This window comes from Peromyscus californicus, unplaced genomic scaffold, assembly GCF_007827085.1.
Source record: "Peromyscus californicus insignis strain IS unplaced genomic scaffold, ASM782708v3 Scaffold_12__1_contigs__length_115047231, whole genome shotgun sequence".
Lineage (NCBI taxonomy): Eukaryota > Metazoa > Chordata > Mammalia > Rodentia > Cricetidae > Peromyscus > Peromyscus californicus.
In genome coordinates, this window is record NW_026294413.1 from 66,576,338 (window position 1) to 66,590,455 (window position 14,118).

The window sequence follows — 14,118 nt, forward strand, 5'->3', positions numbered from 1 at the left end:
TAAACGAAAGGGTGGAGGGAGGAGTCGGAGATGTAGACCAAGTGCATTCTGGATGGTGGCCCCTCATAGCCACCCTCTCTGGTGTACTTGGAAGGCGCCTCTCTGCTGAGGAGTTGGATGGGTGGTGTGGCCGGATCTTGTGCTCAACTTGCCAGTTTGCCTTCATCTTATGTCTCCGAGAGGAACCTGTTTATACACAGAGATTTTCATAAAAAAAACACCTAGGAGGAAAGGCCTCAAAATGATAACATTGCTTATTTCTGGATGGTTCTAAGTGTGTGTGTATTTTTTCCTTTGTATTCTTTCACCACAAGCATATATTATGCTTATACTAAAAACCTGGGTGCTGTTAATGTTGAGTCTCTCCCTACTCTGGGACTTCCTATCACTCAAGACCAAAGTTTGAAGGACATGACCTCCAGCACCCTCCCATGGCTTGCTTCATGTGTGTGATAGACCTCAGTGTTTATAAACTAATGAAACCATGTGTAGATGGGGTCAGTTGTATGCAGTGAAGAGCCCAAGTATCTTGACATACAATAGATGTTCTAAGTTCAGAGTACTGGGGTCCCACCCAAGATCTTACTGAACATCTAACTTACTAACGCACCACTACCGTCTCAATACCACCACAAACACCATCATCACTATCAATCACTTCTGCTAGCACCACTACCACTGTCTAAATACCACCACCACCATTCCCCCCCCAGCATCACCACCATCCTCCTGAGCATCACCACCATCCTGAGCATCACCACCATCCTGAGCATCACCACCATCCTCAGCATCACCACCATCCTCCTCAGCATCACCACCATCCTCCTGAGCATCACCACCATCCTCCTTAGCATCACCACCATCACAGTATCTTTAACACTACCATCACCATTTATTTATTCTAGTTCCTGCACCCCACCTTCAGGAAGCTTATTGTATTCTAGGTAGAGTTTTAGAGCAGTATCCTTCAAATTAAACAGGATGGGGGGGGGAGAGGAGAAGTTCAATAAGGAAGTAAACAGACTTTAATGCTCAAGAAAGATGAAATTGACTGGGTGGTGGGGGCACCTACCTTTAATCCCAGCACTCAGGAGGCAGAGGCAGGCGGATCTCTGTGAGTTTGAGGCCAGCCTGGGCTACAGAGTGAGTTCCAGGAAAGGCTGCAAAGCTACACAGAGAAACCCTGTCTCAAAAAGACGAAGAAAAAAAAATTTACAGCCCTTCTCCAAGGTCATGGAAGCAGTAAGTGGGGACCAGCTGCAGAGAGTTTCTTGGACCTGTTGAGCTGCCTCTAGGTTGTAAAAAAAAATCCAGGGATGCAGTTTTCATGAGAGATCTCCCATGTTGGCGGTGGGGACTTTGGGGGTGGTGCAGCTGCTGTTGAGTCATCCCTGCTCCTGTAAGGGACCCCTCACCCTTCCTCCTGCTAGTGACTACAATTCAAACTCAGGTTGGGCTTCAGTGCAATCATTACTTTGGTCTGAAGTGGGCTCCTTTTCTGGGGTGAATAGGCATGTGCATTGTAGCTTCTCCAGGAAAAGCCTTTCACACAACAGTGAGGGAGATAGGAAACCAAGATAAATGACTAGATACACAAACTACCTAGTACAGAGATCGCTGGCCAGGGAATGCACTGGAGTTCCATGGTGTGTGGTTGCTGAAGGTCCACTCAGTGTTGGAGGGCTGGCAGGCCTCTCTGGGATATGGACAAGGAGAACGTAGGCAGTGTTCTGCTCTGGGAAGGCACACATAGGCAAACACTGGCTACAGGCTGAAGTGGGAAGGAGGAGCCTGAGCAGAAGCAACCTGGAGGCACCAGGAGAGTTGGGGAGTAGAGCAGGAAGATTAGAGGGAGACCGACGAGGCAGAATGTGATTCTTTATTACAAACAAGAGCTCCAATCAATGGGACTTCGACGATGGGGACATGTTGGGGTCGGACTAGTCTCAGGGTCTGATGTTTGCCTCAAGACACATTCTGCATTCACACAGTCATGAATTCTGACGAGAGGGTGGATTAGCCTGAGAACAGATTCCCTGAGAGAGTGAAGAGATGGTCCCCTTCCAAAGAGCGGGAAACATGCCACAGCCAATGGTACACGAGAACACTGTAGCCTGGACTTGAAGATCGGTGTCACACACCTCTGGCTGGTGGCTGGCTTGGAGAAGTCACAGAACACAGAGGTTAGAAGCCTGGGCTCTGGGGCCAGACTGCCTGCCCTCTGCAGCAGGTAGCTAGCTCTGAGCAGGTTGCCCAACCCTCCCGGCCCTTTCTTGCTGGGGTCTTGGTGTCTTATGTTGAAGTGAGATGATAATATAATTGCCGCAGTGTCTGGGGCTTATGATACAAGTCCCGTAGATAGCAGCTGTGGGTGGGCAGAGTGATACAGTTAAGGGCCGCAGGAGCACGGGAATGGCCTCAGCAGCATCTAGCCCCTCGTGGTTTTACATGTTGTGTGGTGTGAGTCTGGCCTTTCCCACCCTGCTAACAACACTGCTGGAGACACTATCTGTGCCTCCCCATGCGGTCGGGGTGACTTTGGAGAGGGCTGTGGGTCCTTCTCATCTCTCGTTGGCAGTTGAGGGGACGAAGCTCCAAGCAGGGTTCCACACCATCCCCGTCAGTGTCGCTTTTCAGGGCCGACAGCGCAAGATAAAACTAACAGGAAAGCAAGTTTGGTGGCTCTGGGGTTCAAACTTGGGATACCATGCATGCTAGGCAAAGGGTTCTATCACTGAGCCACACCCCCAACCCCAAGAAACTTGTGGTTGTGACTTTCACCTGCTGCCTGGCTCCGAGTAATGCAGACCACAGGCTAGGAGGCTTAGTCAGCCATTGTTTCTCATGGCTCTAAGAGCTGAGTCAGATGTGGAGGTAAAAGGTAACCAGATTTGCCAAAACCACAACTCAGCCTTAAAGGGAGCACATTAAGCTGCCCAGAAGGCTCTGTACAGATAGGACATTCAATGTCATAAGGACATCTGCCACTCTGTCCCCAAATCCTTTGAAAGGAGGTAGAAGGGAAGAGAGCCAGGGCCTGTGGAGGACCAGGCCTCCATCAAACTGCCCATCCGCACCTCGTCTTCCTGGTGAAAAGGTGCTCCCCCAGGTGGGCAGGAGGGAGCTCATGTGTCGCTGGTACAGATAGGCCACCTCTAGCCCTTCCTTGGCCTTTGACTTTCTGCATTGTGAGTTGTTCAGGTGCAAATGTCACCTCCTCTCTGTCACTCTCCAGCACTCTGACTTGGAATGCACTTTCCTAACTAGAATTCTGGCTTGTCCACCCTTAGGAAATGGCCTTGCATGGTGGTCAGCCAGCCAAGCTGAGGCTGCTCTGTGGCTCCTGCCTGATCAGTGCTCAGGGCTGCCTTTCTCCATAACACATGAATATCTCAAATGATCCTCAAATGATGTCTTTTGGGGAAAAACTGCCTTTTCATTTTGGTTTCTCAGAGAAGTCATACAGCGTTTGGGGTTTTGCTGACTTTTTTTTCCCCCTCACCTGAATAGTTCCCCCAAATAACTCCACTTCTCTTACATCACTGGAGCTGATTGGGAAATGTACATGAAATCTGAACATGTCCCTCATCCCTCAGGACTTTTGGGGGGAGTCACAGGAAGATGCCTGACCATGTGGCAATTTAGACAGAAAATGTTTTCTCTTGCATTTCTGTGTGGAGGCTAAATGATGCGTACAGGTGTGAAAAAGAGACATACAGGTCCCCAGCGAGGTCGGAACCCTGGCTTGGAGACATCTCTGAGTGTAAGGAGGCTGCAGGTATGTGAGCTCGGGGGGTGTTCCAACTGTTTGAACTTCCAGTGTTGTGTGTGTGTGTGTGTGTGTGTGTGTGTGTGTGTGTGTGTGTGTACATGTGTGTGCTGTGCATGTTTATGCACGTGTGTGTGTGTCAGGTATACGTGCATCTATCTGTACATGTGTGTAGAGCCAGGGGTCGACATCACTTGCCTTCTTCATCTTTGTTCTTCTTATTTTGTGAGACAGTGTCCATCACTGAACCTGGAGATCCATGATTTGGCTAAATTAGCTGGCCGGGGAGCCCCCAGGACCCTCTTGTCTCTGTCCCCTAGTGCTGGAGTTGCAGGTGTGCACCTCTTGCACACCTGGATTTTCGATGGGTCTTGGGAATTAAAATCAGTTCCTCTTGGCAAGCACTTTGCTGACCTTAGGCCAACCATGGTTCCTTTTTTATTTGCTTGCTTTGTGTTGGGGAATTAAACCCAGGACCTTGTGGATACTAAGTCGGTGCTCTACCACAGAGCTACTCCCCAGCTCCAGCCATTCTCAATCCATCAGTAGGAATGCACACAGTAAAATGTATCCTCCTTAAATATTTGGTTACCCTGAGGTATGCTCAGCACAGGAAAAGTGGGTAAGATGCTGAATTCTTTCATTTATTTGCATTTCCAATGTGAGTTAGTAGTTACTGGAATAAAGGTGATTAATGAGGCTTTTAAGTTCATTAGTAGTATAAGCTGAGGGACATATGTTTTAATGGGCTGTATCTATGACTCAGGGATGTGGGCATCATCCATCTTTGTCAATTGAGACGCTGTCCTATTGGCTCTTGAGATTTTTGGTACAGTCTGGCAGTTTGAGAGCATCTTTGTTTGATGGTATGTCCCTCCTGGGAATTTTCAGAGTACACATCCCTATCCTTACAGTCTTATTTTATATTTTCTGTGCCGGTAGGAGATATATATCATATCATATCACATCATTTATCATATCGTATCTACCTATCTATCAATCATCTATCTATCTATCTATCTATCTATCTATCTATCTATCTATCTATCTATCTATGATAGTCATTACTAGGAGTAGCCAGAAGTTGAGAGACTAGTCATCAGTTTATTTAACAAGTACTTGTTGAGACTCTAGCGTGTTTAGATTCTATGACTATGAGGAGCTGCATCAGTCACCTGGGGGTGCGGAGTGCCCCAGCTGTGGGACAGAATGAAGGCCCCGGTCGAGTGGAGCATCAAGGATTGGCAGAGAGACGGGAAGGAGTCCAGGAGGAGGTGACACTAGAAGTTCAAACAGGGACGCAGACACACTATAGTAGTGGGGAAAGCCTCCCTTCACCAGACACACTGTAGTGGGGAAGCCTCCCTTCACCAGACACACTGTAGTGGGGAAGCCTCCCTTCACCCTGAGTTTTATCTGATGCTTTTATCTGATGCTTTTATCTGAGTTTTATCTGATGTTTCATTCAGCAAATGAAACAAAACGACGTGCTAAGCAAATGCTCCTCTACAGAGCCACTCCCACCCAAGGACGTCCTTTCCCAGAATGAGTCAAGTCTGTCTCCTGAGGTGTCACCCTCGGTTCTGATATCTCTCAAGTCTTCTTTTTGGTCCTCCGCAGCATTTCTCAAGTAGCAATAGAGTTTAAAACTATCCCTCTAAAGGGGAAAAAAAAATACCTCAAATACAGACAGATCCGGGCAGTGTGGTAAGAGGGGCCCAGTGACAGGAGAGGTCTGTCAGTGGCACACATACCCTCAAGTCAGCCTCAAATTCTGTAGTCATTCAAAGGAAAGACAATATTACAAACAACATACCTAGGCTAATTAAATGCAACATTTTTGGGGAAATAAGTTCATAGAAAATATACTTCTTAACATTCATTCTAGAAGACAAAATTTTAAAAACCTTGGTATGATTCTTAAACAAAACGAGGAGTCATGGCCGAGTGCGGTGGTGCATCCTGTAATCCCAGTAGTGGGAGACAGAAGCAAGAAGAGCAAGACTTTAGGGCTAACCTGGGCTATGCAAGACTGTGTTTCAAAAGACACACACACACACACACACACACACACACACACGCGCGCACATGCGCGCACCAAACAACTATGACAAAGCTGAACGTCAAATCCTTCCCCAAAGAGAAACACCAGGCCCAGGAGGTTTCTCTAGGGCACTGTGTGTTAACCTTCCTGAAATGCTTAAATTCAATCGTGTTAACTATTCTGGGGTAAATTTATAAGAGTTCATAACATTCATCCCCAAATCCAATCATAAACAAAAATCAGCATAAAAAGAAATGGGAAAACACAATTTTCTGTCAATTCCAGCACAAAAATATCGGCAAGTCCCGCCCCGCCCCCAGGGCTTTGTGAGACGGAAGCTCCCTGTCATCAAGCTGTCATTATGCCATAGCTGCAAGACCGGTTGACATGTACCCCAGCAAACGAAAAGACAGTAAATTAAAAAGGACATCAAGTATCATATTATTTATATATGGATTACATACTAAACTAATAGTTTAAAACATTGGGCTAAATCAAATGTGTAATTCTTTCTAAAGAGAATCTTGTCCTCTAAAACTGGCCTGAAGGCACCACCCACCAGCCAGTGGGCTCCCAATCCTCAGGCCAACCCTGTGTCGGCCACACCTCTCTGTTATTGTGACGACAGTCTCTCATGTCAGAGAATGAGAGAAGAAATGTACAAACCAAGGGTTATGAAGCTACCTTGAGGGGGAATTCAACCCACCTGGACATTTGTTGACAATACAGATTTTTCATTCCCAGACTCCTCAGGGGTCCTCGGATCCTCTAAATCATCCTCTGCAGGGGCAGGCCCAGGAATGTCAGCTAAGGCCCGTGCGCAGCTGCAATTGCATGGTCAAACCAACAACTCTGGAAATCTATGGAGAACAAGTTATTCCTATCTCCTGGCTGCCCACGTGATCTGAGATGACACTGACTTAGGAAGGCCTACCTCCCTTCCTCCCTTCTTTCCTTCTGGGGGTGCGAACCCAGGGCCTTGTGCATATTAGGCAAGTGCCCTTCTACAGAGTCACACCTGGTGTTCGGAAGTCCTTTCTCAGACTGACTCAGGTCTGTCTCCTGAAGTCTCACACTGGATTCCAAGTGTCCCTTCTGTGATGTCTGTCACACCTTCTCTGGTCCTTGACAGCGTTTCTTAAGTAACAAATCTCAGAGCTCTGCTGTGTGGTTTTTGTCACGGGCTGTGCTTTTGAGGGAGTGGCGTTTCCTGTGAGGAGGACACAGGGACAGCGGACTGACGGCAGTGAACGATGCCCCTTTAGAAATGTCTTGTATCAAGTTCAACTAGGAAAAGATGCAGCCTGCTCGAGTCAAGTCAGAGATTCATACTCACAGACGTAGAGACCTGGAATTCTAACACGTCGAAGGGGGGAAAGTAAAGGCTTTTTAGTGATCACTGTGGGATCTGGAAGCCAGAGCTCTTGCATCTGACTGAGAAAATGATTTGAACAGAAAGTTCATCTTTCACAGGAGAAGCTTCTGTTTGACATGAGTTAATCTTTGAAAACGGAACCAATAATTAACATGACACTAGGAACTGAGAAAACTTTCTATGGTGATGTGGGAACGCACAAGCCACCTGAACTGGGCAGCTTGCCAAGTGTCAGGGCCACCGTCATTATGCTTAAGATAACAACACTCCTTTGAAGATGCTTAGTCCCCTCAAATACTCTCTACAGCTGAGTGACCTGTACCTCGATGGCACTTTGGGCAGGTACTTAACCCTTTCAGACAGATGGATTTAATTCATTTAATTCAGCTCCTCCAGTTCTTTATATGTTCTGCAGTTCTTTATATGTCTGCAAATTCATCACCCCTCTCTCTGAAGTAGTTGGATTAATGGAACTGTGTTTTCCCATTTACAGTCCACTAATGGTGCAAGCTAGCGGCTGGAATGTATATATAACATTTTGATAGTACAAAACAAATTTGGACATTCAAACTATAAAAAGAGGGTCTAAGATCATGTTAGCAAACATTTTTTAGTTAACTCTGATAACGCTGGGCATGATGGGGTATGACTTTAGTCCCAGGCCCTAGGACTCGGTGGCAGGCAGAGCTCTGTGAGTTTGAGACTAACCAGAGCAACATAGTCCTTGTCTCAAACAAACAAACAAAATGGAAAACCAACCAAACAACAACGGCAAACCTTGGTTAGCTTTGGCCCTCAACACAGCTTCTCTTCATGCCTACTTACAGTAGGCTATATAGAAAGCATGTGCTGCAGGTTGAATAAGACATTTCCTTCATAGACTCACATATCAGGGGCACAGTTATCAGCTAAGTGACACCATTTGGAGAGTTCTGGAAATGTTGTGTGTGTGTGGGGGGGGAGGGCTAGCTAGAGGAGATAGGTCATCAGGAGCTGGTCTTTGGGAGTACCTTGTCCCAGTGTACTTATCTCTCTGTCTCTGTCACCGAGAAGTGAACCACCTCTGCCACACATTTCTGCCACCATGCCTAGGGGCCAAGCAGCCATGGGCTGACCTCTCTGAAACCGTGAGCCAGAATAAAAAAAATTCCTTCTTTTAAATGGTCCTGCTGGATATTTTGGTCACAGCCACAATACAACTAGTGTATGTTGGTAACTTTTCTACTGCCCGCTAAAGCAGTGTGACCAAGGCAACTTATAAAGAAAGCGTTTAGTTGGGCTGACAGTTCCAGAGGGTCAGAGTTCATGACGGCAGAGTGAAAGCGTGGTAGCAAGAACAGCCGAGGGCTTACAGCCTGAATCACAGGGAGGAGGCAGAGAGAGTAAACAGAGAATGACTTAATTCTTAAAACCCCAGGGACCTCCTCCAACAAGGCCACACCCCCCAATCCTTCCCCAAAATTCCACCAACTGGGGACCAAGTATTCAAACATATGAGCCTATGGGGGCCGATCTCCTTTAAACTACCACGCTTCCTTTACAAATAACATCAGAATTGCTACAGTGACTCTGATCGTTGGCAGATCTCATTGCCTTCTATACTACAGTAACCATTTGCCCTCACCCCTTTGTCAGATGCAAATTATAGATTATTGGAGTCAGAAGAGACATCAAAGGTCAGAATTCTGGGTCCAGTGCTTTACAGTTTTATCATCTAGCATCTACTTGGTCTTCACCTTCATAGTAGATGGAGCTAAGATGTGGTTCGCGGGGCTGGTGGTGCGGTGGAGTCCTAATCTCTGGTTTCTTTGCCCCATCTTGTACAGTTTTCATTGCCATAACAAAATGCCTGCAACCGACACTTACAAAGAAAAGAGGTTGGTTTATCTAGCTCTCGTGTTTGGAGGCTTGAGAGCAAGGACTGGCTTCTCCTCAGCTGGGGGAGGGCTTTATAGAGGATAGTGGAGGGGGAGGGGCTGCAGAGCAGGCTCTTACTCTTTTTATTTTTTTTTTTCTTTTTTTGGTTTTTCGAGACAGGGTTTCTCTGTGTAGTTTTGGAGCCTGTCCTGGAACTCACTCTGTACCCCAAGCTGGCCTTGAACTCACAGAGATCCTCCTGCCTCTGCCTCCCAAGTGCTGGGATTAAAGGCATGCGCCACCACAGCCTGGCTGCTCTTGCTCTTTTATATCAACCCCTTTGAGAACTAACCAGGTCCCATGAGAGATATCTCATTTTTTTTTCCCAAACAGAAAGTCCTCCAGGCCAATTTACAGACCCTGTCTCTTGAAGGTTCCTCCACCCCGATCATCACCACATGGAACACCAAACTTCTCACACATGAACTTTTGGGGAGACACACTCAAGCCATACCTAAATCATAGCACCCCCAGTAATGCTGCTGCTGCTGCTGATAATGGTAGCTACCATTTTACTGAGCATATACTACTGCAACCCAAAACCATTCTAGGGATTTTTGTGTACATTATCTTTGATACACAAAAAGGGAGCAGGTGCTTACAATATAAAACCCAGAATTCAGGTCTTCCAAGTCAGCTCTGTCCCCTCCATTGCCTCCTAAATTTCCCTTCACTTTAAAGAATAACATAAATATGTTTCTGTCATGAATAAGCAGGCTGAAAAGGGAAGAGCTAAGAGCAAAGAACTCAAAAGAGAAGCCCAACACTCCCAAGCGGTCCTCCCTTTACAGATGAATTGACTAAATGGACTTCTTTTCATGATCTCAGGTCTGCACCTCTGCAGGTGGACTCTTCTCCAGGAGGAGAGAATGTCACCACCCAGTAGGCAGGGATATCTGCTGGGAAATCGGCATCTCTCTTACTGTCGTGCAACAGTTTTACTTGGGATCCTAAAATCAAGTCTCAGCAAGAAAGAGACAGCGAGTAGGAGAAAGACTGGAAGAAGATGCCCCAGAATTACTTACTAACTTACTTTATTTACTTATTTTTGTGGTGCTGGAGATTGAACCCAAGGAAACGGTGTACACCAGACAAGCATTTCACCACCGAACTGCCTCTTCAATCCCCAAAGCTTTTAGAAACAGCTTTATTGAGGTATAGTTACATACCATAAACTACCCATTTTACATATACAATGTAGTGAATCTTGTTGTGAAATATTAGTTGAAGATGTGTTACATTCATTTATGCTGTGGACCATTTGTTTAATGATGCAAAGATGTGTCACATTCTTTCAGGTTGTATTTGTTTATCTCTGTGAAGCTGTGTTACTTTGCCTGTCTAAAACACCTGATTGGTCTAATTAAGAGCTGAATGGCCAATAGCGAGGCAGGAGAGAGAAATAGGCAGGTCGGGTAGGCAGAGAGGATAAATAGAAGAAGAGAAGAGAGGGGGACTCCAGGGACCAGCCACACAGCAAGACTCGGAGTAAGAAGGAAAGAAAGGAATAGAGAATAGAGAATGTAAAGGCCCAGAGGAAGACAGGATAGTTTAAGGAAAGCTGGCTAGAAACAAGTCAAGCTAAGGCCAGACATTTATAAGTAAAAATAAGTTTCCATGTATTTATTTTGGGAGCTGGGTGGTGAGTCCCCAAAGTGCAAAGAGTCAAACAAACCAACAAACAAACAAATCCCCAACTACAGACTCTTAGCATATTTAAATAGTTACACAAGATTACATACCACGAGGATTTATCTGCAAGAAATTTGCTCAGTGTTTGACCAAAAATGTCTTTATTTTGCCAGAATTTATATGTGTATGTGTGATATGTGCGTGTTTGTGATATATGTATGTATGTTTGTGTGTATGTATGATATATGTGTGTACATGTTTGTTTGTATGTATATATGTGTATGTGGTATATATGTGTACATGTTTGTGTGCATATGTGTGGTATATGTATATAAATGTTTGTGTTTGTATGTTTGTGTGTGTATGCATGTGTGTCCACCCAAAGACCAGAGGTCTATATCCTAAGCCACTCTCTACCTTATTTTTCAAGACAGGATATCTCTCTGGACCTGGAGCTCATCTTCAGACTGACAGGTTAGTGAGTTCCAGGGATTCAGCTGTCTGCCCTGTTCTGGGGTTGCAGATGTAAACGGTAGTGCCCGACAGTCACCCAGGACCTGGACACATGAGCAGTTAGCACCTTGCTGACTAAGCCATCTCCCTAGCCCTGACATTTATTTAGTTATTTATCTATTTAATTATTTACTTATTTACTTACTTACTTATTTGTCCAGACTGGCCTGGAACTTGCCATGAAGCTGGGGATGACCTTGAACTCCTGACCCTCCTACTCTATCTCCCAAGTGCTGAGATGACAAGTGTGCGCTACTATGTCTCATCTCTACTCAATGTTAAAAACTTCTTTTTTTCTCTCCTCTTTGTGCTTCAAGAAGTAATCCACCCTCTCACCCGCCGGCCCCATGTAGGTCAGCTTGTCTTCAAACCTGCCATCCTACCCCCAGACCTCAGTGTTGGGGTCACAAGGCCTGACATGCTTTCAAGTCCTGTCACTGCTATGGGGTCTCAGTGAAGCCTAGCCGATGGCTCACTAGCTCCTGAGCTGTATTTTCAGAGCTCAGTGCCCACCTCGCTCCACCCAGAGTCTGTCTCTCTGCTCCTTCCTTCAACCCTTCTAACACATCTAAGGTTGGTTTCAACCGCTTGCCAAGTAAACTCAGTATCTGGCTTCTCCGCAGGCTTCTATGGTCTCTGTTCTGGGTTTCATTTACTGTTTATTCGCTTTTTCCCCTATCTAGTAATTTTTTAAGTTCCTATGGTTTAGAATTGTGTGTGGATAGAGCCTCTGAACTGCACCACTTCCGATATTAGGTCACCGATGGATTTCTTTAAGCCTGTTTTGAGGTGGTGTCCAGGCTGTGGCCGTGTCCTGGGCCTCAGGATGTGCTCTGACTCCTTGGGCACAGCCCTTCTAGTTCTTCAGGAAGAGCCTGCCATGTTTGCCAAACTCTGAGGGGAACTTGGAGTTGCAACCCTTGAGGCTCCTGCTGTCTGCAAGGTTCCTGGCATTGGCACGTGTGCTTGCACACACATACACACACACACACACACACACACACACACACACACAGCAACACTTGTAAAAGTAGCCAAGGACCTGATTTTGTGTTTTCCTTGTAGTTACCCTGCTTTCTGGGATCCTCTTTAATTTCCATTTTCAGGGCAGCTCTGAGCCTAGCCATTTCTCTCCCACAGTGCCACCTCTGTTTCCTTTCTGTTCAACCCCTGGAATGTTTTTTCACTACTGCAAGAAATCAAGGCCTATTCTATACATAAAGCAGGGTAAATCTCCACTGCTCGGAACACGTTAGCAGAAGGTGAATACGTAGGTATTCAACGGAAAGGAATGTCTAAATAGCTTAATAACCGCTGGATGTGCTAATGCAGGCCCACAACCTCGGCACTTGGAGGTGGAGGCAGAAGGATTGCTGTGAGTGGAAGGCCAGCCTGAATTTGTTTCCAAACAGAGCTCGGTTTACACACAAACTACTTTAGTACACATTGGTAAAAACCATTTTGTGAAGTACAAGAAGTTTGGGGTAGTTTTATTTGGATGGTAAACAATGGGATTGCTTGAACAAATAATTTCTATTCTGTTTTTCCAGCTGTTGACGTGAAATGTATCGAGGTTAGTGCCTGTCTATCAGAAGCTGTGCGGTCGCATTGCACAAACATGCCTGTCTTGGAACCAGGGATGTTGGCTGTTGGAGCTGAGTCACGCTCGGGTCCTGCCCAGGTGTGTCTTAAACTGCCTTAGAATTTCCTTTCTGTGTTCATCTTTTTACATCTAGCTTTCCATGACATGTTTACCTCTGCAGGGAGTTGTGAGGGCTGATGAGGAAATGAGATGAGTTTTGTTTTAAAAAGTGACATGTGACGCCCTTTCAGATGGATGGACTGGACAGACTGCCTTTTCCTTTTGTGGTGAAAGGGCAGGGACAGGGGGTGAACACGCAGCTGAATCGGGAGCCCCAGAAATGATACAAAGTTCTTAGCTGCTCCTTCCTTCCTCCCTCCCTCCCTCCCTCCCTTCCTTCCTTTTCCTTCTCCTCCTCCTTCTAAATCTGTGTGTGTGTGTGTGTGTGTGTGTGTGTGTGTGTGTGTGTGTGTGTTTGTGTGTGTGTGTGTGAACACAGCTTGTGGGAATTGGTTCTCTTCTTCCACCAGTTGGGTTCTAGAGATCAGCTCGGGTCATCAACTTAGTAACAAGTCCCTTTACCTGCTGGGCCACCTCGAAGGCCTTTTCTTTTTTCTTTTTCCTTTTTTTTTTTTTTTTTTGAGACAAGGTCTTTGTAACAGCCCAGGCTGGTCTTAAATGCTTCACAAAGCTGCCTCCAACTCCTGATGGCTAGGATTACAGGCACATACCACTGGGCCAATTTATGCAGACTTGGGCATCTAGAGCAGGGTTTAATGCTTGCTAGGCAAGTACTCTACCAACTGAGCTACAGTCCTAGCCCAGCTTTCTTTTTTAAAAGACGTTGATTCAGGTGGATGATGTACCATTTATAGAACTTTGGAAAGCACTGTTTCTTTTATCGTTCAACGTGTGGTATAATTACAACACATTTGGTTTATAATTGTTGCATACTATTTGTTTCTATTTTTCCATGCTATTTATACTTCTTTTTGGTTCTCTATTATTTTGGAATTTTCATGTTTTTAACTTATTATTCCACCACACTCAAATAACTCTCCAGTCACTCATATTTTACTGCTCTTCCAGTGTTGGCCAGTGGGCAAAGAGCTTGCTGACCAAGCATGATGACCTCAGGGTTCCTTTTTCATTAAAAAAAATTTTTTATGTGAATAAATGTTTTACCTGCAAGCATGTACATATGTGGAAGTCAGAAGAAGGTGTCGGGTTCCTTGGAACTGGAGTTATGAGTGGTTGTGAACCCCCCATATTGGTGCTGGGAACTG

The 14,118-nt window shown here is 45.7% G+C and overlaps 1 long non-coding RNA gene across 1 annotated transcript in view; it reads left to right on the plus strand.

The window, feature by feature from the left end:
* The first annotated feature begins 13 nt into the window (after positions 1 to 13).
* The window catches only part of LOC128107340 (uncharacterized), a 50,739-nt gene continuing 36,634 nt past the window's right edge, over positions 14 to 14,118 (plus strand). Inside the window, exons 1-3 of the long non-coding RNA XR_008217047.1 lie at positions 14 to 10,260; positions 11,168 to 11,211; positions 12,801 to 12,931. This is a non-coding gene — a long non-coding RNA (uncharacterized LOC128107340). The remainder of the gene's footprint in view (positions 10,261 to 11,167; positions 11,212 to 12,800; positions 12,932 to 14,118) is intronic.